Below are 27,990 nucleotides of genomic sequence, written 5' to 3'. Positions count from 1 at the left end.
TCATCGATTCAATAGCTATGAAAACCTGGGGTGCATCATCGATCAGTCAAATGAGCGAAGAAAAATGGAACGCCGGAAGATCGATGATCTGGCCGGAGCTTAGCTTGAAGGTTTCCGGAAATTCTCCGTATAGTCTTCTATGGTTGTTTGGGATTTTTCTATCTCTCTTTTTCTCCCCGTTTTCTATTAGACCGTTGGATATGAAATACCGGTTTTGTATCAACAATTTACAGATAATAAACGACCCCGATATTCTCAGTTCTTCTAGATTTTTTTCGAAAATTGCCGTATAGCGGAGGGTATATTTCGCGCATCGTTAAATCTAAACTCTTGCAGTATCCGCTGCCGACAATGTGAAGGCTCGCGACTAGCCCAGTAGTCGTTAACTCGAGAGCTCCCGCTCCTCATTATGGTCGATAACTTTAATCACCGCTTGCGCAACCACTCTTGCCGTCCCTATTTCGTGCCAGTCAACCAAACGATGGCATCAGCCAGCATGTGTCACTCTAGTCATTCGCCTTTATCGTTGCGCAGGGTGAATTCGTTTACAAGTGTTAATAAGATAGAATTTATTGTTGTAATTTATAATTGTAATAGGTTAAAAAGTTTGTTCTTCAAATAAATTTGCTTGTTTCTAGCTGATAATTATAATTTTTGTCATATATAAATTTTCAGAAATTTGACATTTTTAAACGCACATTAATCTATGACTTAAATAAAGTCTTCTTTGTAACAGATTTATTTCAAAATTTTCTTATATTTCTAATTTAAAAATGTTATATTAATTACATTTATAATGATAATGTAAAAACATAGAATGGTCAATTTTTTGATAGTAAAAAGACTATAAGTTTATTATTAAATTAGATATGTTTGACCTATTATATAAGGCACAAAAGTTAAAAGAAAATGGTAAATATGAGTTATAATCACTCTAATTGGCCCTTATCATACATACTTTCTTGCTTTATAATATTAAATAAACTGCTTTCACTTTATATGTGTATCAATTTATTCCGCAAAACTATCATCAAGTTAAGTTATGTCTTTACAAGTAGTACAATAATATTCTCAACGTTAAATAATCCCCTTTATTTCTAGCTGATCGTAGGATTACCTGAAATACTACAGATACGATATCGTTGCCGTGCCATTCCGCGCCGGCCACGTCGGTCGAGAAATTGACCAGCTAGTCCTCTATCCAGTCTATCCTATAAAACAATATAACCGGTTGCGCATCACGAAGGATCGGGAACTTGCGTCAGCGGTATTTTCAAGACGAGTCGACATCCCTTCTATCGTCGCCCAAGAGGGGTGACACATCCTTCATATGTTATCGTGAGACACGCCAGCACGTAACTCGATATCTCGCGGCCACGATAATCTGCTGTGCCTTAACCGTCAATTTCTCGGCAATATTTTACACCGCGGAATCATGCACGGCCAACGTATCGATTCACGAGTCGTGACGCAATAACTGTACCTCCGCCGCGGTATAATTTCGCCCAGAATAAAGCACCCACTTTCGGAAAGCACAGTCTTTCTTCCCGGTCGACCGAATGACCGTTTGTATATGGACAGAGTGTTATTTTCCTCTTGACAAGATTTATTGCTATTTTATACCTCTTGAAGAAGGTACTTGCATGTGCTGTCCGCCAAGCGATGTCATACAGAGTATGATTTGTACTATCTACAAAAATAAACGTGTAACTTTCTGACTATATAATATGTATGAATATTTAAAATTTCCTTATTTCGAAATTATTTAATTTATTCATGAGTATTACAGATTAATTTGAAATTCAAAACTCGAGAACTAGTACGAAACTAAAAATATATCTATTATAAATCCTGTATTATGTTACTTCGCATTTACTTGTATTTCTGAATAATTTTACATAAGACCCATTTAGATCATGTCTGAAAAATTACATTTACATTTTTAAAAATTTCTTGCTTCTTATTTTTCTATTATTATAGTTCTTTAAAAAAAAAATTTGATGTATTTAAAACGAAACATTTTACTGCGTTAAGTGCAGCAGTATATGGTCGAAATTTTATCCTATTTTTACAGAATATAAAAAACTTCGAGAGGATCTCACGAAATACACCTATATTCGCGAAAACCCTCAATTTCCTGCATCCAACGATCATGCCTTTTCCGGACACGTATCTGCGAGTTACGGAGATGTTTTTTCGCGGATATTTGTACGAGCAAATTCCGGTATCCGGTCATTTCGAGGTCGATGACGTCCAAAATCGACCAGCGCGAGAATTTCGTCCATCTTCACGTAGATTATAAAATCCGCCAAGAAATCGTCAGACGTCCAACTCGTCGAATATTAATGCGCGCTGGCAGAAGAATTTATATCGATCACCCCAGCGCATAATCCCAGAAGTATGAGGAGCGCGGGTTTCGGGATCTATTTCCAATATGTGATTTCACGCGTGTGTATCGCGGGATACCTACTCTCGCGGGAAATCGAAGTTTCGCGTTCGACTTCGCGAACCCCGTCTTGAGCTCAATTTCAGATTTGGAACATGGCGAATTAACGTGTGCTAATCGAGAAAAACGTTATTAATTTTAATCACTTCCAACAGCACAATTAAAGCAATAATTAATTAAGCAATATTTAGTAAACTTATATTCTTAACTAATATTGTAACATTTAATTAATATAAAAACGAATATATACATACACTGAGAAAAAAATGGTTAATCCGAAAAAATATTTAATCCGATACGTTCAACTAAACATTTTAGTTAATCAACTAAACATTAATTGTTTCAACAATTTATTTAGTTTCTTTAATCAAGAATTAATTAACTAAAGTTTAATTAACCAACTAAAATGTTTACTTGAACGTATCAAACTAAATATTTTTTGGGATTAAAAATTTTTTTTCGCAGTGTACAAAATATATATAATTATAAAAGTGAGGTAATGCAACACTTTCATACCTTTTACTGTTACACCAACGTTGGTATCATCATAATCTACTTTCTTTTTGTTAGGTTGAAATTAAAAAGACTTCCCTTAATTATTTCTATTATATAATATGTACTATTCTAACACTCTTTGCGAACCATTTTCATTAACAAAATTATAATCAAATTTTTTATATTCAAATTATATTTATATATTTTTTTATTATAGTAAAATTATAATTAAATTTAAATATCTACATTAAAAATATTTTATTACAAATGTTCTCATTTATAAATGTTCTTTTCATAAAATGTTACAATACTCGATAAGTTTCAAGCAGAGGAAGTCCGCTGCGTTAATTTTTAAAGACCATTCAGCTGTAAGCTGCCGATAATGTCTATATTCAAGTAATAACTATCAATTGAAAATATTTGCAGCAAATATAAAAAAAAGTTATATTGTATATTTATATATAATTCTTCTATCCACTACATTTAATTAAGCAGAAATTATATCAGCGCTATGTCGTAATAACCTTATATGTTATAAAATTAATATCTCATAATTATGTGTCTCATGTGTCATATACGCTCATGAAAGCCTTCATAAATGTTCTAGGTCCACACAAAATCTGTGACACGACTCGATTCACTATTACGCGCATCTGAAGCTCAAATCGTAATGGACACCGTCGTATTTCGCGTTCAACGCGGCCCTTCGAAGTCTTCGTTTATGACCGGCTCGCTTTTACGATCCTCCGACGAGTAAGCGGCTGATGTTAAGAGGAATATACCCTATACATGCCGTTATATTTTGATTCAAATTTTACAACTTAAAACATTCAATTTAAAGTATTTGAACCTACTATAGCTATATTAAAATTTAAATATTGAAGTACAACACTTTTATTACATATTCACATTAATTAATTAAATCGAATAGGACCATTCATATATCAATTACAAAAGTATTTCTGTTATATTTTATGGCAATCAAATAATTGACATTCCAAAGAAATCTGAACCAATTATTCATCTTTACACTTAACAACGACGAATTTCTCGATAATATCGACATTATCTTGCAAATGTTATATTGATTTTGTTACGGGAATGAATATATGTGTATGTTATATATCTGTTCAATTGCAGTACGCGAATCGATATTAAGTTCAGCATCGGCAGTCGAGAGAAGGGATGGAAGGAATCCTTGGAAACCCTGTCGTACGGTGTTTGCCGTGCCCGTCCATCCGTCGTTCCATCCATCCATCCATCCACGGGGGCCACGGCACCCTTTTTCACGTCGGCACACGAGCGGGCCCCGCCGAGTAGTATCGATTTTGTCGACGGAATAAAAAGGCGATTCGTTTCTCTTTCTCGCGACGGCGACGGCGACGGGGACGAGTTTGCATGCCAACCTCGTAAACGCGAGCGTCCATGATTCTTCCGCGACAGTGGAGCGATTGTGATGCCGGAAATCGGGCACTCTTTACGTCCTCTGACTCCTGAGTGGGTATATGGGAAAATAAGCGCAGCGGAAAATGGCAATTCTAAGCCGCGAAGCCTTGCCTTCTTGAAGAAGGAATCGGAATGTCCTTCAAGAAATTAAGCCCTTAATTTTCTGTGATTTTTCTGCGAGACTGAGGTGTCGGGCGCATAGTTAAATCTTTTAAATAAAATAAATTAATTTAAATAAGATACGGACATTGCTATTTATTGCCGTGAGAACGTCTGCTTTAATTAAAATACATAAAACGCCAGTCTAGTCCGCGAGTGCACTATGTAGAAACTCAGTTTATAATTATAATATTTCTTTATATATTATTTCTACTCAATTTACTCACACACATATGTATGCGCGCGCACACACATACACATAATGACATTTTAAAAATATGTAAAATTGCGGTCATCAAATTATTTTTTATAAAGCGACTTTTGGGAAGCAGTAATTAAATTAATATAATATAAAGAATTTAATATATAAAAAAAGAGTTAATTTATCCTGATACATTTTCGTGCCAATAGTTTATCTATACATTTATACACGACGTCTTTTGTGGAATGTAATATAAAAACGATAAAAGAACAATTACTTCTAAACTGAAAATATATAATAAAATAATCAATTTAGTGAAAACGCCATTTTCGGTCAAAACTGGATCTTAATTGGTAGTCTAATAATATTATTCGTGTAAATTTTGTGTACAATTAATCGCCTTAGCAATAAAATAATTTAATTTTGAATATGACTTCGTTTTTTGAGAAAAAATTATTTTAACGAACAGAAAATTAATAATGTATTTACATTTCTTTTTTACTCTGAAAAATCTCGATTTTGAAGTGACAGCAGCTATTAATACCTAAATAATATTCTGTAATACACAGCATTTTATTTTTAAAAAAACAAAAAATAATATTAGTAATTCAGGAAGTTACATATGAGAAACATCGAGAAAATTTTTATTTTTAACCCTTAAATGCCACCCGGGGTCCAGCGGACCCCAGACCCTTTAGAATGAAATGTTTTCAAATGTTCTTGCCAAAAATTGAGCTCATGCTCCCATTGATGATAGTTGAGTGATTGACCTACCCGTTTGTACACTTAGCAGTACTCAGTTTACTTAATTTTTTATACTATGTTGAAATTGCAATTTTAACAATATAAGCATTTTATTCTCTTTTCTAAGCTTTGAACAACATTGAAAATAATTTTCATAACTAAATATTAAAAAATCAATGAGTAAGGAGACATTTTTCATGCTGGGGTCTTTTAGACCCCATGTGTCATTTACGAGATTCTTGAGAGGTGTGGCATTTAAGGGTTAAATAAAATATTGCATTTTGTATTTTGAGCTGTTGTATTCGATAATGCGTGTAAATAAAGTCATTTAAATATAAATATAATATTATTTTCAAATTTTTCAAATAATATTTCTCTAAACCGTACTCTCGTGGTTAATATTTTATTCCATCACGTTTTCAACTTATTTTTTCAAGAGGCATCACTCCCTGCCCATTGTATTACGCTTTTACTCTATATATACGTGTTGTGAATCTACGTCTACGTAAATGGATACGCGACGTGACGTTTACAAAAAGCGAAGACGATGAGCATCGATGCCAAGCGACACAATACACGAGAGTTATGCGAATTGACATTAAGGAGAAACAACGTCGATCTTTATTCTGTAAGAAAGCTTGCGGAAGCGGAGAACCTCGCGGAGTGCATGCAACGTCATCGGCTATTATAGTTGCGCGCAATATTCCGAGCAAAGGCGGCACGATAACGCAGTGGTTTATCAGGAATTCTTTTCTTGCGAATAAATCGCAGTGCATGGGTTTTTTCTCAGAAAAAAAATTACCTCAATATTTCACCTAAAGAGAACGGAAAATTCTGCTCAAATGGTGAACTCTGTGAATGTATTTAAATATATAAAATTTACATTATTATATTGTTATCATATGTAGAACCTAATTAAAAGTTTCCAAGTATTAAAGCGTATTGTTTTAAAGAGATGTAATATACTCGATCTCACTCTCATTAAAATCATTAATATACCTACAAATTACACAGACAATTATAATAATAATTTACAAACAGCAGAATTTATTTTGTATTATATTTTATTACCAAAATGGAATACGTCTCAACTCTATTTCGACATGTCCCCTTCTAAACCATTTACCATACACACACACACACACACACACACACACAAAATAAAGTTTAAAAAAGTCTATATTTGCATATTCTTCTTTTCCTCTTAAATTCATGAAATATGAAAATATTATTGAAGATGAAGTTATACATACATGATTGAAATGAAAAATCATAGTAACATTGAAATAATTCGAACCATTTTACTTCATTTCTAGCAATATTTCTGTATTTTTTTTTTAACGAACAAGATTTATTTAAACGTATTTTACTTCTTTAGATATTCATCTACCTCCACGGCGTAATATCCGTCGTCGTGAATTGCACATGCTCTCTGTATACTTGCGCCAACGTAAACCACTTCCTCGGAATAAAAATCGATGTGTTTTTCTTTAATGTCAATTCTAATCATTCGATAGTACATCTCTTCGTCGTCTTCACTTCTCGCAGATGTCACATCGTGTATCCTACTAAACGGTCTCTTTTCGATCCCCGTATGCCAGCCGTCGGAGAAAATCGAATCTCGTCCGAAACTAATTTCGTGCCTTTGTAGAAGAGACGTGCACCATTACTGCCGAGCGAGAGGAAGCGAAAAGGGAGGGCATGAGAGGAGGGATGGATGGATTCCTAGATTTCCGATAGTATTGAAATCCGTCGAAGTGAAAAGCAAATTATGTGAACTCTCTTTCTTCCTCCTTCTCCCTCTTTCTCTTTCTCTCTCCCTTTTGCAACGGAGAGAAAGGAAGAGAAAGAGAGAGAGAGAGAGAGAGAAAGAGAGAGAGAGAAAGAAGGAAGAAGTGGCGAGTCCTTTGATGTTCCCGCTGCCGAAACAAAGTGGCCCGCATGCTCTCGGGGACGAGATCCTTGCGTATGATACGCAATCCCGAACCAGTAGGTGACTCTCGTGCCCTTTCTTGTACCCTCGAAGTGCTCCGGGAAATTATTAAGTCAACTATAAGCGGGGAGAAACTATACGCTCGCACAGGGAAGCAGGAGTCACAAAGTAATTGGAGTGTACTATATTTGAGAAGAAATAATTTTAAGTTGAAAAAAAATTGAATTTCTGTAAAGCATGTTACTTTTCCACAAATTATGCTGTTGAAGTGGTGGAGAACTTAATCGAGAACTTCGTACTCGAATGGCGAAATCTATTAGACTGCTTATTTCAAGAAGCAGGAGAAAGATATAGATTTATTTAGCTTATTTGAATTTATTTATCAACAATCTCAGAAGGATTATTTATTATTATGCGGAGCGCTTTTTCTAAACATATACGCGTGCGTTATCGCAAAGCGTGGATCAAAGTCAACATACGGAGAAGTGGGTATATCATGGAGGCGGTGCCGACGCAAAATGGCGTCTTGACATGCCTATGGGACGGCAGATTGCCTCTCGTGTAATTTTCGCAAAAATTAGCCAGACTCCAACAGGCTCGGCCATCTTTCACGGAAGGGGCCATTTTGAAGGGTTGAAACCGCCGCCGACGGTTTCACGCTCCGATCGGCCTAACGAGGTTTCGTTAGTCGTCCCTTCACCCTGGCATTCGCCCACCGCCATCGGCTTAATTGTATAAATATTAGATTACGCGTAGGGTGCGCGGCTGGTAGCATAACTCCAAAATCGGACGCGAATTTTACGCTTCGCTGGACGGATTTATACGCGGAATACAAATTCGTCGGATTCACTGAAAGTTAAATATTTTCTCTGAGCTATAGATACTGTGAAAACAAAACACATTGAAACAACGTAAAAACCTAGAAATAACTTAAATAACATTTAACACCAGAAAAACTGAGGTAAATATTGTATCTCTCTATATTGTTTATGAAGAGTAGTATTAAAGTTGTTTAAAGTTAAACATTAAAGGCATATTAAACATCATATATATAAAGAAGACGTTAATCTGAGAAATTTTATGTTCAAGATTAATTCCATTATTAAAGATAAGTAGACACTTAATAGTCACTTATTCAACTTTTATATTGTTCAACAAAAATAAATTTCCAAGCTACGGGGAAAGTTGCTTTAAATTTGTCGACAGTATATATGTTATGTATATAATACTATGCATGTATGTGTGCCACTATGTATACATGTACGATATATGACGAACATATTGTACGAAAATTGCAGTACAATCGAAAAAAGACTTGCATACAAATTAGTCGAAAATGTAGAATAAAAACGGTTTTAAAAAGCCGATTTTAAAAATAGAAGATTAATAACATAGTTGCATTTTTTAAACTTGAGCAATTTTTTAAAGATTATAATACGTCAATAGATTTAACTTGTTAAATATTCAAATATCTATTAAAAAAATATAACTTTTTATTTTATAAAAAATAAAACTGATATTTTTTATACACAACTGTTATGGCGAGTTAAATTGTCTTAAAATTTTTTATTTTTTATTTTTTTAATACAATAACTGTTATTTTATTTTTATATTGTAGCCTCATACGCTGCCGAGACAAATTCAACAATATCATACTTAAAACAACATAAATGTGTTATCAATTTTCTCTGTTTTTCAAAGTTATTTTTAACTATATTTTTAACTGCATTTTCGACCGACTTTAGCAAGAGAAATTATTTCTCTTTTCAATTGTACTGCAATATTTAATTTATATATATTTAATTAATTATTTAACTTTTAATGTATCTTGAATCTCTCTAATCTTACATTAGTGTAAAAAAACATAAACAATTAAATATAAAAAGAATTGCAAATTAGAGGAAAACAATACAATTACTTTTGACTTTTATACTCATAGACGTATATAATAAACTAAGCATTCCCATTGGAGAGCTTTCGGCAAGATCTGATTGTGCCATGACAATTAGAAAAGGAAAGCGTTTCCGCAAGCATATCTTCTGTCCTTCAGATCTTCAGATCTTCTGTCCGGAAGCTCTCCAATGGCAATGTTCAGTCTATTATACGTTTATGTTTATATTACTACATACCATTTTATATTAACAATTGAGCAGACAATTGAGCGACGCGCGATAGGGACCTCTTGTATCAAAATACGGTGCTTATTCATCACATTTAATGTAACGGGGATACGAGCTTGTACGAGTAAAATTCGCGGAGTTCGCTGATCGACGAAACAGGTGGGTGTCGCCGTGCTTGTGGCGGCTCCATTCAAAACCGCCTCTCACCCTCGGCCTCACTCTCGGCCTCACTCTCGGCTTGTAAAAGAGACGCCAGACATAACCGGGCGCGTGTTACGCCACCAACGACGTACGTGTGATTTATCCGCTCGAACAGGTGTCAACGATACGCCGGTTCTCATGTGTGAACGACAGGTAGATGGCCTGTGACACGAGACCAACGTCTCTCCTTTACGCTGACTTTCCATGTGGATTTGCTTCCGCAACACTAAATTTCGAGGGCGAACGCACGTCGCGGCGCCGATCGTCGCCCGATTGCACAGATTTTAGAGTCGTTGCACAGACGTAGAGTCATTGTTCGATTAACAGAGAGATCGAGCTTCGACCATAGAAATATTAAAAGTTTAAAATTTTTTAGATTCTTATAACGTTATTGTAATAATTCTACAAATTTAAGAAAATTACATGTTATTTGATTATCAAAATATATATTTGTAACTCATTGTAAGAGCAATTTGGAGCGATTTAAAGAAACAACTGACATTTTATACACGATCTAATAATGTTTGCTCGCGTCATCGTTCGCTATTTCTGCATCAGCCGGTGTTTGCATCGCGACGTCACGTCTCTTATTAATGGATTCCACACCACATACGTGAGTGTCTGCTTATCTCATAATCAAGTGCAGAGCACAGTCGCCTGACTTGTTACTCATACGAGGAAGATCGAAAAATAGCAACGACCCGAGAATGTACTCTCGTGACGCATCCCCGAGCCGACAGAATTCGCATACGAAATGCACGCCGAAGCATTTTCTTCGCCACTCTTGAGAAAAGTTTGCTTTGTTAGCGGAGCGAGCTTTTCCTTGCCAGGCTGGACGTAAAGTTGGAGGAGATTCAGTTCCCGACCCACCGAGCTAAAATTCTTGACGTTCCTCCATACAAAATTACCGTTTCGACCACGGAAGGAGGAAGGGAAAAAAAAGAAATAGAGAGAGAGAATTTGCGAATACTGTTACGGTAGTCCTGGACGTGACTATTCCTCTTTTTTTACGTTTTTCATCGTTTTACATTTACGTTATTTTGTAGAGATTTGACAAAACTACAGAATTACTCACTTTTATTCACTTCAAAAGATTTTGAGATTGTAATTTTAATTATCGTCCTATATTAATGTTAACGCGTAATTTTTGCTAAATTTTACAAACCCTTAAATATAAAATTTATATAAATTTTTAAATAATTCTCTGGTGTATATGCAACTAAATAGTTTATTTAATTTATTCTAATTAGAAAACAGATAGATTTTTATTTGCAAAATTTTTAAATAAAACTAAATAATTTTTCTCCAAATGCTACAAATTTCTTAATAATTTTTCACGAATTATGCAAACATTTTCAATGTTTATTTGCGAAGTATGTCGATAAATTGCAAAATTTATACGCAACAACAGTGTTCATCGAATGTGTAGCGTTTGCTTTCATAATCGAATTCGCGCGACACAACGGCAATGACTACGATGCTACAATTTGCATCCCTGGCGCAATCACCGGAACAACGTACATCCAATCCGATTCTGCTGATCAATCGGGACGAACTCCTCGGCGAAATAACCGGTAGCTGCAACAATGGGCCAAAGATATCGATCGATAATAATCCATTGTCGATCGATCGGCGGGCGCCGGAAGAAGTGTATAACGACCGGCGCCGTTATTAATTGCGGTTACTATCGCGAAATTGCCCTTTTAAATCATGCTCGGTATGCATCGGCAAATATTTCACCAAGGGAGGAGAAAGGGTAGGGTGCGATGGCTTTTCGCAAATGCGTCGATCGATTCCGAATATTTATGCGACGTCGATAATTAATCTCGTGGCGAAATAACGTAGATAGTTTCTTGGAGTATGAGCAAATTCTATTTCTCAGGAAACATTTTTACATAATAATGGATTATTGTTGAATAATTGTGTATATAAAATATTATATTTATATCTTCAGAATTTTTTAATAGTATTTCCGAAATAAACAAAAAATTATATGTGTGCATGTTTTGTCAATCATTACTTCTTAATGACATATTCTTTAATCAATTTGCAATCACTCTTTTCTCAGCAAAAATATCGGAAGATATCATCATTTATCTTAATTTTCCAATCTTTAACATCATATATCTATATCACTGTAAGCTCTTCAAATTAAAATTATATTAAAGTAAACTTTATTATTTATCTAAAATTTACTAAAAGATGTAGCTTTGTAGTATTTTGTTGGACTTTTTAAAGTGTGTTTCCTAAAAACTTTCTTTCTAAGTTGCTCATAACTCGATAATTAAAAACATATTTTTTCTCAGTTTTATATTCTATAATATATGTTAAATTGTAAACATCCATTTTCCTCATAATATACGTATCTACATAATTACATATGGACTTTTTATACTATAGAAATGATTTCTATAAAGTTGTATCTGCAATTTTTTAATTATGGAAACAAACTCGTCTTCTACTAGTTTCCCCACAATTTCTACGTTTGTATAAATTTGCTATTACTTGAAAAATCTCAAATACCTTGCGAGGCTTTAAACATACTATGCATATACATCATGATATTACATGATATGTACTTAATTGTCATAAAAATATTTATACACGTTTTACGTTTCGCAAAAATACAACTTTTAAAATATGACATCGCATATGCAACGAAAGGTAATATCTTGAAGTATGCTTATGCATACGCATATGTATTCGAAATTGTTATTTGCGTTACTCGCAAATATATTTTGTCGGCATTGATAACAAGACTCGCTGCGGGATGGTCCGTTCTTGCGAATCAACGACATAGACGGGATTTTGCTTGTTGTTCTGGTTTACAATCTGGAGTGCGTCCAAACGGCCGAATCCCGACCGGGCCGGATATCTATTGTCCCAGCATCCCGAACCGCCATCTCACCGAGCGATAACATCTGGCTGTCCCCTTATAACGACACCTCGAACGCGCCCGATTATTTGCCCGCCCGGGCGTTTATCCTCGGGAAATCGATTCGTCGCGCGTAGATCTTACCTTACCCCCTTGTGTAAACTGTAAGCTACAACAAACGGCTTGCTACCGTTGCTTGATTTCGAAACAATGAGGACCAGTATTGAACTGGTTAAATTAGTGTAGGAAACCTAATTGTCTTTTTTGGAAACGTGAGAAATATTATTGAGAAATATATTCTTCATTTATATATTCATTTATATACTATAATTTGTTCTTTAAATAACAGAATGACATTTCGTACACAATGAGGCAGTGCATTAGAAAAAAACTGTCATCAGCGCGAATAGTATGCAAATTAAATTGCGGACAATTATTTGCAAAGTACGAGTGATGTTGAATGATCGTCGAAGTCGATCTTTATTCCTCGTCTCTATTGTAACCACTGTCATGATCATTAGTGGCTAGTGGCGGCAGCACGCGAGTGCACTGAAAGTTAATGGCCGACTATCATTTTTCCGCTATTATCTACCGGCGAACTATTAATATTCGAGCACTGGTCGAGCGCTTTTCTCATGTAACGAGAGCGTAAAACGGGCCATGCTATCGCCGTATCGCATATGGCGAACTGAAATAATTATATGCCACGCTTAAACTATTAATTATCGTAAGGAATAATTGCTAAACGCATAATTGTATATATATTGCTTCAATTAAATTGTGTGTAAATGATCGAAAAATCCAATAATAAATTTAATTATTAAACCACACAATGAGAATTCTAAGCATACAAAATGATGCAATTAATTATACACAATGATGGTACATTTAAAAGTTCCAAAATCCTATTAAAATAAAGCCCGTCCAGGAGACTGACTAAAGAATATAATCCTGTCATTTATTTCCCCTCCCGAAGCTTAGTTCGTCGAAAAGAGTAAAGAGAAAAGAAATTTGCAAACAGAAAGAATATATATTCATTGATTTTAAATATCCTGTGTATTTATATAACGTGTGGTTTAGTTCACTAATCATGCAGTATGTTATTTCGTCGCGTTATCGTCGTATATCGCGTTAGAGATAAGGGAACAACGTGTTCCGTGCATCGCGAGAATATTATTGCCGCCCGAGTAACTTCAGGAATGGAACTCGGCGATGCACCTTGTCTTCCATATTCATTAAACTATTTAAAGCGGCCATTATGGCTTTTACAACGGCGCCAGCCGTTGCAACACCCTCCAACACGCCCACGGTGAAATTGTTACACGTTCAAAAACTTGACCAACAATTTATTAGTGCATTCGCATTATTCTCGGCAACTACAGGCGAGACGTCATATTCTTTTTATACCCCTCCTGTTCCCCTATTATTTATCATTTTTCTTTTTACACCGCTCTCCTACTTGTTCACATTTGCGTGACCGCGTGACATGTTTTACCCACATTCTCACTCTACGCATGGGTCACGTAATCACGCAAATGTGAGGTAGAGAGCAACAAGGGGAGAAATGATACTTTTTTTTTCTTCATGCGCGGCAGATGTCATAAACATCTTAACATCTGCTAGATATAAATTCTAGAGATAAAAGAAGGAATCTAAGTTTAGCACAGATTGTTTAAGAAATCTTCTCAGAGATGCTTGTAACATTTTCCAAAAGATATTCTCAAAACGATATTATTTAACAAAATAAATTGTTTACGTAATAATATCTAATTATTCAATATCATTTATGAAGAGAAATCTGATTTTCAAGAATATATAATTTCTTTTTTTAACTTTAAGCGATTCATGTAATTCATGCTCAAATGATTCATGTAATACCGTTTATATGATTGGAAGCTAAATAGATTCCAGCTTTATGCTGTCAACAACACTCGCGATCCGCTTCGGGCGTTAATGACGACTCTTAAATCGACTACTCTTGGCTGATATCCACTTTATCCCCATGTCCGCGACACACGCAACGACAAAGCCGCAATTGCAATATACACCGAGAGTGCACGGGACCTTTCATTTCCGCCGAAACCGCCGGTCGCGGTGACACCTTTTGCTCCACGCTTTTGCTGAATTACTTGCGGCTGATTAAATCCCGTCCGGGGTAATGCAACATCAAAGAATATTGAAGGATGTCTGCCGATGATGTCTAGGCGGACGGTGAAATAAAATGGATATGCAGCTTAGTCACAGATGCATAAGTTTAAAAATTGTCCAGTATGAGAAAAAAATATTCCATTTGATTATTTATTTATGAAAAAAAAAGACTCAGGATTTAAAAGACAGATCACTTGAGACAAAATATATAAGAATAAAATAAAATATAAAATATAAATAAATAATATCTGTGTATATATTACGCTATCGCAAAATATCTCGCGTTAAATATTCGCTTTTCGATTATTATTTAATACCTTATTTAATACTTTTATGTGCAAAAAAATTATGTGGATTTATGCAAACAAAACATTAAACCGACATTTTTCAAATATTTTCTTAGTTAGGAGTTTATATATAGGGTGAATTATTTAACCCGATATATCTATTCTATTATATTATAATAAAATATTATAATATAAGATATAAATCAGAGTACAAACACTTCAGGCTCAAAGGAAAATTAGCGATAGTTTGTAATGCATGCCAATGGAATTATTTTACTTAGCAAGCTATTATACGTCCAAGTAGCTATCATCGACTTATCATACAGAAGTTGTGTTAGTTATAGACAACAGCTCCTTCCTCTCTCTCGCCTTAAGTCGTCGTGTGTAAACAACCAAGACTATCCGACATCCGCATGCGGGCACACCATTTAAGTACCGTAAAATATGTTAGGTATCGCTCGCGCCCGATGCGAGTGGGTAAAATCTTCGTAAATCTTAGCTTATTTAGCGTTAGGTCCATTTCTCAGATTACTTTTCCTTTGTTATAAAGGTAAGTATTTATTATTATTAAATACTATACTAATTAAAGTATTAATTAGAAAGTTAAATAGTTTTACAATTAAAATTTAATGTCTTTAAAATAAAGAACATAGTTTCTTAAGTGCAAAAGTTTAATGATTTTCGTGATCAGAATTTAAAAAATAAAAATAATTACAATTAAAAAATCCTTATATTGTAACTACAGTTTAATGGTTGAACTCCATCGGCTTTAATTAGGGATCTTTGTTTGAGTTCAATTAGATGCAGCAAGAAAGAGTTTCCCGCGGAAATCTATATATATATTTAGCAACCAAATTTCGAAATGCAGAGAACATGCGACAATTTAATTCCGAGCACTATTTAATGTCTGCGTATGTTTGCGCTTTTGTTTCTCGAAAATATTTAAAAATATAGAAATTCAAGAGATGAAATTCATCGCAAAACACTTGCGTAGCGGTTTGTTTATATATTTCATGACCGTTTTATGTGACTATAATAATCTGTGTAATAATAAAATTTAATTTCAAAAGTAAACTTTTATAAAATTATTACATATAAATATAAAGTATCACGGTTGTAAAAATAATACATTACTCAAAATGCACAATACATTAAAAAATTAAAAAACGCACATCATGCAAAAAAAATTGTTATTATCTATGCATAATTATTTTTTCTTTTAATTTTCATGATTTTATCTATTTTCTTTTTATTTATCATTTATAAACGATTATTTTTTGAAAGTCAAAAGTCAAAATAGAAAAAAGTCCTTAATATGTATAAAATAGAGATACGAGAAATAATAAAACAAAATTAAATAAAATTAAAAGAATTTGATAATTAATAAAAATATAGTATGTATAGAGTATATAAATTTATATGCAATTAAATTATATAAAATAACATAAATATTTTCTAAGAAAAGATAATAAAGAATTTTATTAATTTTACATTTTCTCCATTTTTTAATCTTTTAATCTTTTAATCTTTTAAAATCTTTTTTTCCACATTGTATGATTGTTGACTTATTCTATATAGGATTTTCTTTTATTTCATGCTTTGACTTTAAGACAAACATTCTTGTACTCACCGTTAAGCTTTACTTTCCTTCGCGTAGTTCAATATCCTGGAAATTTAGTTTCTGGTCGCTGCCCCGATCAGTTAACTGCATCCAACCTGTACGAAAACGAAGGACGATGAAAAAAAACAGCGCTTCGCCTGTTCCGTAATTAATTCGGCCATTAATCCACCGGCAAATTAAACGGAAGATAAGTCGAGCAGCACATGGATGATTATTAATCACACATATCGTTGCGGTATCAATTTTTTGGGATTTTTAATTTTCCTGTTTTCTCTTTCATGTATATTAAGAATACATTATCCATTAGCTTATTGAAAATATAAATATATAACGTTGAATAATAGGATGTTTGCTTACATGTCACTCTAGCACAAAATTGTGATCGAGAAAAGAGATATGTTACATATTAATTTATCCGTTTTTCGACCGCTCTCGTATTCATGTCCTCGTGTCGCGCATATTCCACCAAATATTCCGGATTTGTCACGTCGCTATACCCCTTCTGGGAGAATTTGCGTTCTGTGTTTCGCGCGTCTAATCGTCACCGTCGGGAAATTACATCGAGTTTCCCGGCTACAGGCTGGCCGTAATTTACACCGCGCGGAGACTACACGACATTCCGCACAGCCCTTATGGCCGCGCCATAGAACGTCAGGAGCGAGAGAGAAAGAAAAACGAGGAGTGTTAATCCCCCAGAAATAGTAAATCAGCGATTATAATACATATACTCCATGTTTCTTTTTAGATTGTTTTATACAAAATCTGGAAATCAATTTAGCATCGAATTATAATGCAAGCGTTTATTTCTTTTTCCGAGAGCTTTTTCTGTCGATTGTGAATCATCTTCAAGATGATTAGTTACAGTCTTTAAATTCTTTTTTTTTTTACATTTTTAGATCGTAATATTTTTAGATCACTCTACATTTGAACGTGAATGTTTGAAAGATGTTCTCTCTCCTCTTTAAATAAAGTGCACGCCGTTAGCGCAGTTTCGTATTCAGGAATTCTTTAATATTTCGAGTGCCGGTTGCGTCTCGAAACCTAGAAAGTAAAGATAGGAAGTGAAGAAAGTAAAGAAAACACAACGAAGATCCGGCACCTAGATCAAAGGCAGGAGATGTCATCATCGGAAAGATTGCGAGGGCGGAACCGTTTCCATTCGCTTCGGCGATGCGATAAGTAAAGCTACTTTCAAAAAACAAAGAGATGCTTTGCAATTTTAAATTAATCGATAAAATTGATAAAAATAGAGCAAATTAAACTGATTAAAAAAGTCCTCTATTATTTAAAAATTTACTACACCATATCATGTATAACACTGAATATACAATAACGTCTCTTTCATCAATATTAATCTTTAGTACTCAAAAAACATCTATCAAAACCTATCAGATCTGTCAAAAGACTTCATAGTAGAGCGCTGTTAGCACTATTGCAAGCATTGCACATGTGAAAAATTGTAACTGTACAAAAATTTAAAAAAAAGACAACATATACAATAGACACGTAATAGAAAAGAACAGAGAAAGGTAAAATATTTCAATATTGAAATTTTGCACCGTAATATCTTCGCTTCTAGGGCTCGTAGAAAAAAAATAAATATACTTTTGTCATATAATTTAAATTCAAGCTATTGATTACGGTTAATAAGAAGTCGATCGGTCCAGCCGTTTCTGAGATTCGATAATCTCAGATACTCGCAACTGGCCGGCTCACGTTAGACTACGCGTGTACTTGGCGCGAGACATTATACCGTATCTCTTGATCTCATTCTCGTACTTAATCTGAGTCGTTAAATTTACATCATCCCGCTAAAAGTTTATCTCCGAACTTTGCAATGTTCTGTCACTCAGAGGACTTGAAGAAAATTGATGTAGACCATAATATCCCGTCATTTCTTCACGGACGACGACATACTCGGCAAGAGCCTCAACTTTCTCCAGGAATATTACCACGGAGAAGCACGAAGAATCCATCGAACAATTACATTTGCGGAATCGCAAATCAGACGATGATATCGCTCACGAGTTCTCGATTCTTATTCCGCTTGAAAATTCCTTTCGCCGTGGGCGCACGGGGGCGGATAATTTGTTCAAGTTGAGGCTGCCGTGGCGGTAGAGGGGGCGGACGGGAACGGGGGCGCGTTTTTATTTTAGACGGGGGTCGCGAGCGCGCTGACGGCGCATCGAACTTCCGCTCGTCAGCTCGCGGACTCTGTTCAAACATTACCGGCGTCCTCCAAGAGTTCGCTACTCGCAAAGTGGATGATTCGGCCCATCGAACCGTGAATCTCTTTTCCCCCGCCCTCCCTCACCGCATGAATCTGTGCGGGAAAGGGCGAGATTCTAGCTTGCGGTTTTTTTTTGTCCGCGTGAAAGGAAGCCGCGCTTTTGCGCGATTTATAAGGATACCGGGTAGCGAGAGTTTGCAGCGTAAACGTGAAGAGAGTTTACTCCCGCTCGTCATTCCACAATGCGTTTCTTATTTCTAAAGCCGGCGAATAATAGTTTACATGGAATGGAAAATAAAATAAACATATCGGGATTTCTCTCTACAGTTCCCGAAAGACTTGAATACATATATTGATGATACGTGTGCTTTAGAGGTGGTGCATTTCCTAGAATGATATTGTGGAAAAAAGGACGAGTTCCGAACCGAGCCGGTAACACGGCTGGGTTTAAACAACGTGTTAAACGGAATTCTCGCATCAACGCGCGGTCTTGTCCGCGTAATTAACGTGCCGCGAAGCCCGACAATTCCAACGGCTACGCGGGTCACTGAAAACAGGGTCACGTTCGTCGTTGTCGATATTCGGCGGTTCGATATTTTCCATTATATCACGAAAATTAAATTAATGGAAAAGGTTAATTGCGTATGATTTATCTTTTATTCAATATTATCGATGAATACATTCGATGAACGGTTAAGAATCAGTTTTTCGAAACTATTCCGATAGAGACATATTCTGATAAATTAAGAAATATGCACTATTCGTAGGCAATGACTCAACAGTTAGGTAACTGTTGCATTCGTCGAATTGGTAGTAAACATTATGACATATACAATTAATATGTAGAATATATAATACACATGGAATATATATAGATATATAATACTGTATAGAATTAAACATTTTTACGCTACATACAATAAAATCCAAATATCTTTGTTCTTGATTAGGCAAATTTTAGAGAATGCAAATTTATATATAAAACAGAACAAATTTCTAATATATTAAAATTGATACTCAAGACTAGTTTAATAATTTCGTGGAAACTGTAATACTATTTTTATTATTAAAAAATTCTTATGTCAAACTATTTACTTATTAATAATCTAGTCGTCGCGAATTATTCAAAATATTACGTATTTTTTCACATAAAAGTTAGACGGACAAAAAAGATAAAACAGATCTTTTGATCATAATTTTTTTCTATGTTCCCTTTTTCTTGTCCTTTTTGGTTATAGTAGAGTTCTAGGGAACTTTTTCGCGCTAAATACTTTATAAAGTAATTTGTTACTTCAAAGGAGAACATATATCTACTTGGTTATGAAACCAAGTTCTCGCAGCCGATACTTTTAGATTCTTCGTTTTTTGTGGATATGTGAATATAAAATGTTCTGCAAAATTTCAAAGTATTATATTGTACATTAAAACGTTCCAATTTTTTATCGCACACTTTAGCGTGAAATATAAACGCGTTTTATAATACAGAAAAATATTATATGTCAGATCAGTAATTTTTAATAATCTACATCTTTTAATAGTTATCAAAAAATTATCAAAGTTTAAATAATGCTGTAAAAAATAGTTACGTTATTATCTTATTAAACGGAATCACTATAAATTTCGACTGAGTCTGTTGTGATATAGAATTCGAATTATGAAATAGTCGTGATCATAATTAGGGCCGTATAATTATGCAATAATATGGCGCCGCGTAATAAGATTTGTTTTGTTTCGAGTTGCCGATAATTCGTAATGTTGCAATACAATTTCATTAATGGGAAATAGAATTCCGATTGGTTGTAATAAATGAAGTTACGCGATTCTGCTCAGCGAAAATTAAAACATAATATTTTAATCAACGAGTGAACCGAATTTTATGATTCGCTGAACTAACACAATAAATTAAAAAGTAATTGAAAATCTCGATAAACAAATACTAATTAAAAAATATAATTATATATAGGTACGTTAATAATTAAAAAAAAAATTGAAAAATTTTAAATCCATAATTACAACGGTAAAAAATAAAGATATAATAAAAATAATATTTATTATTTCTAATCAGTATTATTTAATTAACTTTCTCGATCTTAATTAATTCTAACATTGCTTTTTATTATTGTATTTGTTTAATTTTATTACAACATAAAGGAGCTTTTTCGTTATATGAGAGAGATTAGCTATTCTGGCAATATTCACCGGCGACACATTTCATACTAAATTGAAGTGTTCATCGTCGCGGAGATGCGGAAAACGTCCACGCATTTCGCTATTTGCTCTAAAGCTCAAAAGCTGATAAACGTGAAAAAACGGTAGAAAAAGTGAATTACGAGAACAGTGTTGAAACTTTTCGCGTTTTATTCTGCGAGGTTCGCTGACAAGCCACCGATATAGAACGGTTCGACTTTTAGTAATTAGCTGCTCGCGTAATTACCATCCACACTAATTGTTACGTGGTGATCTATCGCTAGCCGGTCAACGAGATGCTTTATCTCGGGAAAGAGCCGGTAATGTGCTTTTCGAGAACATTTATGTTGATTTACTTACATTGATACAGAGAAGAATCTCAATCTTTCAAGAATAATTATATCTCTGTTAACACCGATAAGAATGAATTGAATAAGAAGAAAACAAGAGAGAGCGAAAGAGAAAGAGAGTTACAATTTGTTCAGATATAATTAACAGACTCGTACACATCAAACGCACCATGTACCTATTATAAATTAATTTTACTCTTAATAATATTTGATAATAATAATTATAATATTACTGATTAGTATAAATAATGTTAAAATGAATAGATATATTAGATATAATAGTTAATATATTTATCGAAACATTTATGTTTTTTGTTTAGACCATTCTTATCATAGATAGATAAATTTTCTACATATATTAAATTCTTGTTTATATTAATGAGAGAGAGGTTAAGGTGCATATTCAGAATTTATTCAAATGCAGTGAAATAGATGTATATTTTTTGTATGTGCAAATCTCGTGATATCAGCTTTAATAACGAAAAACCCACTGCGTGATCATCACGTAACCACGGTCGTTTTTCACCCTAACTTACTCCGAAATCGATTCGATATTTTAGTCGAAATTTCGGCCACGATACGCACGCATAACAACGATATGCATACCGCACAACATATCCATATGACACACACATATATATATGTATATATACACACACATATATATATGTATATATACACACACATATATATATATATATACATCACAATGCAACCGCAATGTGCGCAAACCTTTGACACCACAGCACGATGGAATATTTTTACCAAAAATTCGTCGGAGAACGAGCGATAACTGATGCGTCAGTCCACCCTATAAATTTTTATAACAATGGAATTTCTAACTGGGGGAGACGACAGACGAGAATTCATCGGTGCAGATGACTCTTCACGTCGTTAAATATTCATTAAATAACTTGTCGTTGATAGCTCTTTACGGTTTTTTCCAATTTAACGTAAGCAAGAACTTTGATAAAATTGCCTTAATGTACGTAATCAATAATATATAAAAAATATATAATATAAAAATATGTAAAAGTCATTATTATATGCATATTAACATGATATTCTTTATACATGTATATATATTTTTAAAAAATAATTTTATATTAATTTTAATATTTATGTAGGCATACAGCATATTGTATTCATATTTATATGTATATGCCGTCTTAAAAATATTGAAGCATTGATTGTTTTCAAGTTACAAGCAATTTTAAATCTTTCTCCTAAGTAAATTTCGCTTTAATAAAATTTCAAGAATTTCAATTGCAAAGATATACGATGTCGAAATAATGAAAAATAAAAAATTAGTATAATAATATTTTTTAATATTCGAGCTGAGGAAAAATACAATTATCTCAAACTGATATATAGACAGAATTTGTCGTTAAAATTAATCATGAGTGAAACATATAATGTATACGGATATTAAATATTGCAAAAATTAATATTAAACAAATTTAAAATATTACACACAAATATTATTACATTACAGGAAATAATATATGCATACATATATATTTTTATTTATTTATTTATAGATCATGCGATATCAGATATCTCGTTTCTGATAGAATCAAAATTATTGAATATGTACCGTGCAGAGAAATGCGGAATGAAAATGAGAATAGGTACATAGGTTTGCCGGTTCAAGAGTTCTTTTCGTTTTTCCGAGTAAAAACCCGAAAAACGCCAAGAGAATTTTCGAGCTTATGGCGTGTATGCGCCGATCGATTTACGGCTTGTCGACTAGTGAATGTCCGGCTTCCGAGAGAGATATTTTTGCGAAATACCGAATACTGAATGTAGCGTCAGACAAGCCGCTGTTGTATCGTCAGAAAACCGCCGATCGATGAAATCGCGTTTCTATAACTTGAACACAATAATTTATTCTTCTTGCTCCAAAATTTGTAAAGAACATTCAATATTTCGTACATATATGTACAGATAACGTTTGCATATATGAGATATCGTATAGTATAATATTGTTGTATACAAATTGCAAGTATATTCTTTTTTTACAATATTTTGTTGTAAAATTAGAACGATCGACATTGCAATATTTATATAATATTATAATAAAGTTTAACAATTAACTGTGTACATATTTACTCGACCCCCCCATGTTACACAATAAAATTGTATAATGTATATTATACATTACTTATACACAGTCAATTAATCTTTTGTTACATCTAAAAAATGGTTGTATTAATATTGTAATTTTTGCTACAAACATAGTAAAATGTATAACTTGTATAAAGGCAATTGCATTCAAGTTGTAATCTTTTTTCCTCACTTTTGCGAAATTTAATTGTAATGAATTATACATTAAAACATTCAAATAATTATAATGATTCTTCAATAAAACATAAAATGTGCAAAATATCAAAATATAAATAAAAACATCAACATTATGACAATAATTTCTATCATAATGTCAATTTATTTCAAGAGAAAAAACTTAATTCTATATAGGATCAAAATTTAATGACAAATATATATTATTCATTCTTGTGCTCTTAAGCGCATAATTATATAATTTTCGTTATATAGGAGTAGACCAACCAGACATCAGACGTGTATAGATATGTCATGAATTAATGATAGAATATTGATCATGACTTACACATTATTATATTTAAACCATAATCTATTAATTCTATCCCATATAATTCTAATTATCTGTCAAAATTGGGATATTACAGAAAGAAAGAAATATAAGTTAATAATCGATATTGTTTAGATTAGTCATGAACAACGTCGGGATTCAACGGATTATCTTGTAACACGTAAGGCATTTCACATATATATCGATATATTTTTAACAAAGAGAATGAAGAGGCAAGGCGAAGCGAGAAACGAGCGCTTACCGCATTATCCGTTAATTACATTTTTCCAAGCTTTACTTACGCACGACCTATATACGCGGGAAAACTAATTTACTGGCTCGACTAATTTCCTATTCTTCGTCCTCGCGGGACGCGGGAGACTTTAAATTTTCCTACTACAGAGTATGTCACGATGATTCCAAGTTCCGAAGAAGTCGTATCTCGTCGTTTTATTTTCACCGGAAATTAGAAAAATTATCTTAAATTTCTCGCGTACTCTCTCGTCCGTTGAAATAAATCAATGACATAAATTTTCGGTCATCGCCTCCTACTTTAGATTTTTCTCTTCTACAAATAAAAAATCTGTTCGTTCAGTTCCATTTACTTGATGTTAATGTCTACATTTTACTCTTGTTGACCGAAATATTTCAATTAAGTATAATAATAATAAAATAATTTTTTATTAAATATTTCCACTCCCGCAATATTTAAATCAATATTATAAAGTAAACGTTAATAATATTTAATAATGCTTAACATATAAAATTAAATTGTTATTAATAAATACGTTAAAAATGTTACTAATGAATGCGTTAAATGTATATTTTTTTTTTTCGACTTGCAATACGAAATCAGACGTTTCGACGAAATATTTCTGCGTCGCGTAATATTAGCATCATATCAGCGTCTTTCGCTCGTAAAAGAGAAGAGATCGGCGAGATTAAAAGAGCGGGATGAGAGGAGTTTCCGAGTCAAAACTCGTAATTCCGTCGAATGTAAAAGTCGAAACGAGAAGAACGAAAGAGAGAGAGAGAGAGAGAGAGAGAGAGAGAGAGAGAGAGAGAGAGATGATCTTACGGTCCTCCCGCGGACTTCCGGCCACACGGGCGAGCAATTGCGGCCGGAGGCTGAAGTGAACCTTTGACCTCGAGTGGCGCACTTGCGTGAACGTGCGGTGGTGCTTAACAAGCCGTCCACTCGTCTCGATCAAACGTGGACGGGGTACACGGATTTGGCGTTTAGCTGCGGGTGTCGCCGTAATTGCGGATCGCTCGTAAGATCTGCGATTGGAATTACGCGGTTAAATGGCTGCAGAGTTAGAACGATATATCTGATGTACTGTCGTGTAAAACCGTTTAAGTATAAATAAAAAAAACTAAATGTTAAAGCGAGAAATGTGCTTAAAATGCTTAAAATGTTAACTGACATTAAACATTATTAATATTGTAGCCAAACAAAAATAACCAGTAATAACTCACAATGCAATAAGAACATCTAATAATGCAAATAAAATAGAATCAAAAATTGATGTAATGTTAACGTCATATTCAAATAAGAATATTTTGATTCAGAAATATCACTTCCTCTTAGAGGATAGATAGAGATGTCTTTTGACTGGAGAATAATTCTCGAGTTAAACATTCAAAATAATGCAAGGGGAGCAAAATTTGAATTTGTAATCTCCGTTCTCGAAACTGTTTTTAACCAACTAACATTGTAAGCTCTGCTAATTCCTCTGGAACGATAGGATGAAAGATTACCATTCTTCCTTGCAAAGATTCACCTATTAATCAATTTAGTGTCGCAATACGTAAAAATCTGATAGTCTAGAAATAAAATATCATTTATCATTTTATTTAGATAAAATTCAAGTTAAATTGAACTTAATTCAATGTAAGCGAATTAAATAAGAAATTTTAGTCAAAAGAATTCGACTCGAAAAATTTTCTGTTTACACATATATATTTGAGATTTCCAAAAAAATTGAGATCAAAGTTAATAGATCAATTTGTAAAAAGTCAAGTTTAAACTTATTGAATTAACACACTCGAACCAGTAAACAATCTCTGTCAAAACAAATGGAAAGTGCAAAATATATCTGTCCAATCAAGCAGAATATTTTTATTTAGTCAAAAATTCGCAGAGAAATTAAATGCGTTACAATTCGCAGATAAAGAGAGCGCGATCGAGAGAGAGAGAGAGAGAGAGAGAGAGGGGAGGAAAAAAGAGAGAGAATTGCACGGATTAATATTTAGCAAGAGCGAAACGATACATCAGTTACAGTCACGAATTGTTGACACATCGGTATATCTTCCGGTGATACATCGTATATATCCGCGACATATTGAGTCAGCGAGCAAATATGACTCGCGTAACAATTTTCCAATTTTTACGTCTGAATTACGATAACGGTAGGATTACAATTATCCAAGATTGATAGGGGGGAAAAAAGCAGAGAGAATGCTAATATCAGCCTATCATCCACTTCCTCTGTTTCTCCGTGCTGGAAGAGACATAAAAGATATCATATCTACGTGCATATCCTTCATTTCCGCCAACTTTATTTCTATTTCCGATTGGATCACGTATAGAATCAAAAGCGGAAGCGACCTATTGAGATAATATAAAAATCAATACTGACGTCGCGACGCGGCGAAAAGACCCTCTAGCTAAATTGAGAATCTATTTATGCCACTGATTTGAATATTCTATCGTATACCTTTGTTAATTTCCTTTATTATTTTACAGATCATTGAAAATGCACTTTGATAATAGCAACAAAATACAAAGAGATATCGCATAAGTCTCTCTTGAATTTGATATAGCTGTGAGAGCGAGGAGAATCTCTCGCCTTTAAACATTAAGTGTGTAGAGTATGTATCACCTAATTACCGGCGTCATCGTCTCGTCTCCGCGAAACTTCGTCGGGATCAACAGCTAACCGGGAATCTTACCTGCCTGAGTTAATGGCTCAGCGATCCAATTAGCAACGTAGCGCGATCACGGCGCGTACTCCATTGCGAAAATCCCTATTTGACGTCTGAACACTCCAATTACGTCTCCTTATCGCGCGCTGAATGTATTCTTGTTTTTCATATAATTACTACAAGTTGGATAATCACGCCATAAATGATAAATGTAATTTAAAAAGATTATTGTATATAGAAAAAATAATCTTTTAACATAAGAGGTGCGTGCCCTTCTATAATTAAGTTATCATTATTATCTAGATATACAAACAAAAAATATTGAAAAATAAATTAAAATTAAAATAAAATTATTATTGACATTTATAATACGTACTCTAGTGAAAAAATTTAATATATACAATTTAAAGGATTAACTCTAAAAATATATTGTATTTCAATATATTTTCAGAGGAAATATCAATATTTATCGAACTATTAACTGTTTATCAATTTATGCCGCCAAGTATGTATTGTTTTTCACATGCCAATATAGTAGATATTATTATAAAGTAAGTAATAACGATAAACATTGCTAAATAATTAACTATAATCAATATTAGGTCACCAAAAATAATTAATATTGTTTAATTTTGCAGTTAATTATTGGCACTAAATAACAGCTAACTGCGAAAACTACTTCAGAAACAAACAATCACTGTTGACAATGTCAAGTCGTATATGTAATATTTATATGTACATGCGTGCATACACATACACATACGCACGCATACTATATGAGTATATATATGTATACGTACATATAGCAAAAAATGAATGACAAATAGGTAAGATACTTGTTAAAACCGAACTTGTTTTAAAAAAAATTTAACAACCGGGAAGATTAATGCTTTGTGATGGCTGCGACTTCACATTCAGTGCCTTTGCGAAACTTGCCGTTAATTAAGTCCACCGCTTTCATTTGCAAGTAAATGCGCTCGCTCGCTGTCGTTCGTCCTGTCGTTCTC

At 33.6% G+C, this 27,990-nt stretch overlaps 1 protein-coding gene across 5 annotated transcripts in view; it reads right to left on the bottom strand.

Annotated features, from left to right (window-relative positions):
• The window catches only part of Con (leucine rich repeat protein connectin), a 125,173-nt gene that overhangs the window by 47,693 nt on the left and 49,490 nt on the right, over nucleotides 1–27,990 (bottom strand). For 3 of the 5 annotated variants that reach the window (XM_071786584.1, XM_071786575.1, XM_071786594.1), the window contains one exon: nucleotides 16,687–16,772. The exons of the other annotated variants lie outside the window; for them this stretch is intronic. The gene's annotated coding sequence lies outside the window, so the exon portion shown is untranslated. The remainder of the gene's footprint in view (nucleotides 1–16,686; nucleotides 16,773–27,990) is intronic. 5 annotated transcript variants of the gene reach the window in all.

Source organism: Temnothorax longispinosus, chromosome 1, assembly GCF_030848805.1.
Source record: "Temnothorax longispinosus isolate EJ_2023e chromosome 1, Tlon_JGU_v1, whole genome shotgun sequence".
In the NCBI taxonomy this organism is placed as follows: domain Eukaryota; kingdom Metazoa; phylum Arthropoda; class Insecta; order Hymenoptera; family Formicidae; genus Temnothorax; species Temnothorax longispinosus.
The sequence above is the reverse complement of the archived record's forward strand: the minus strand, read 5'-3'. Positions and strand labels throughout refer to the sequence as shown.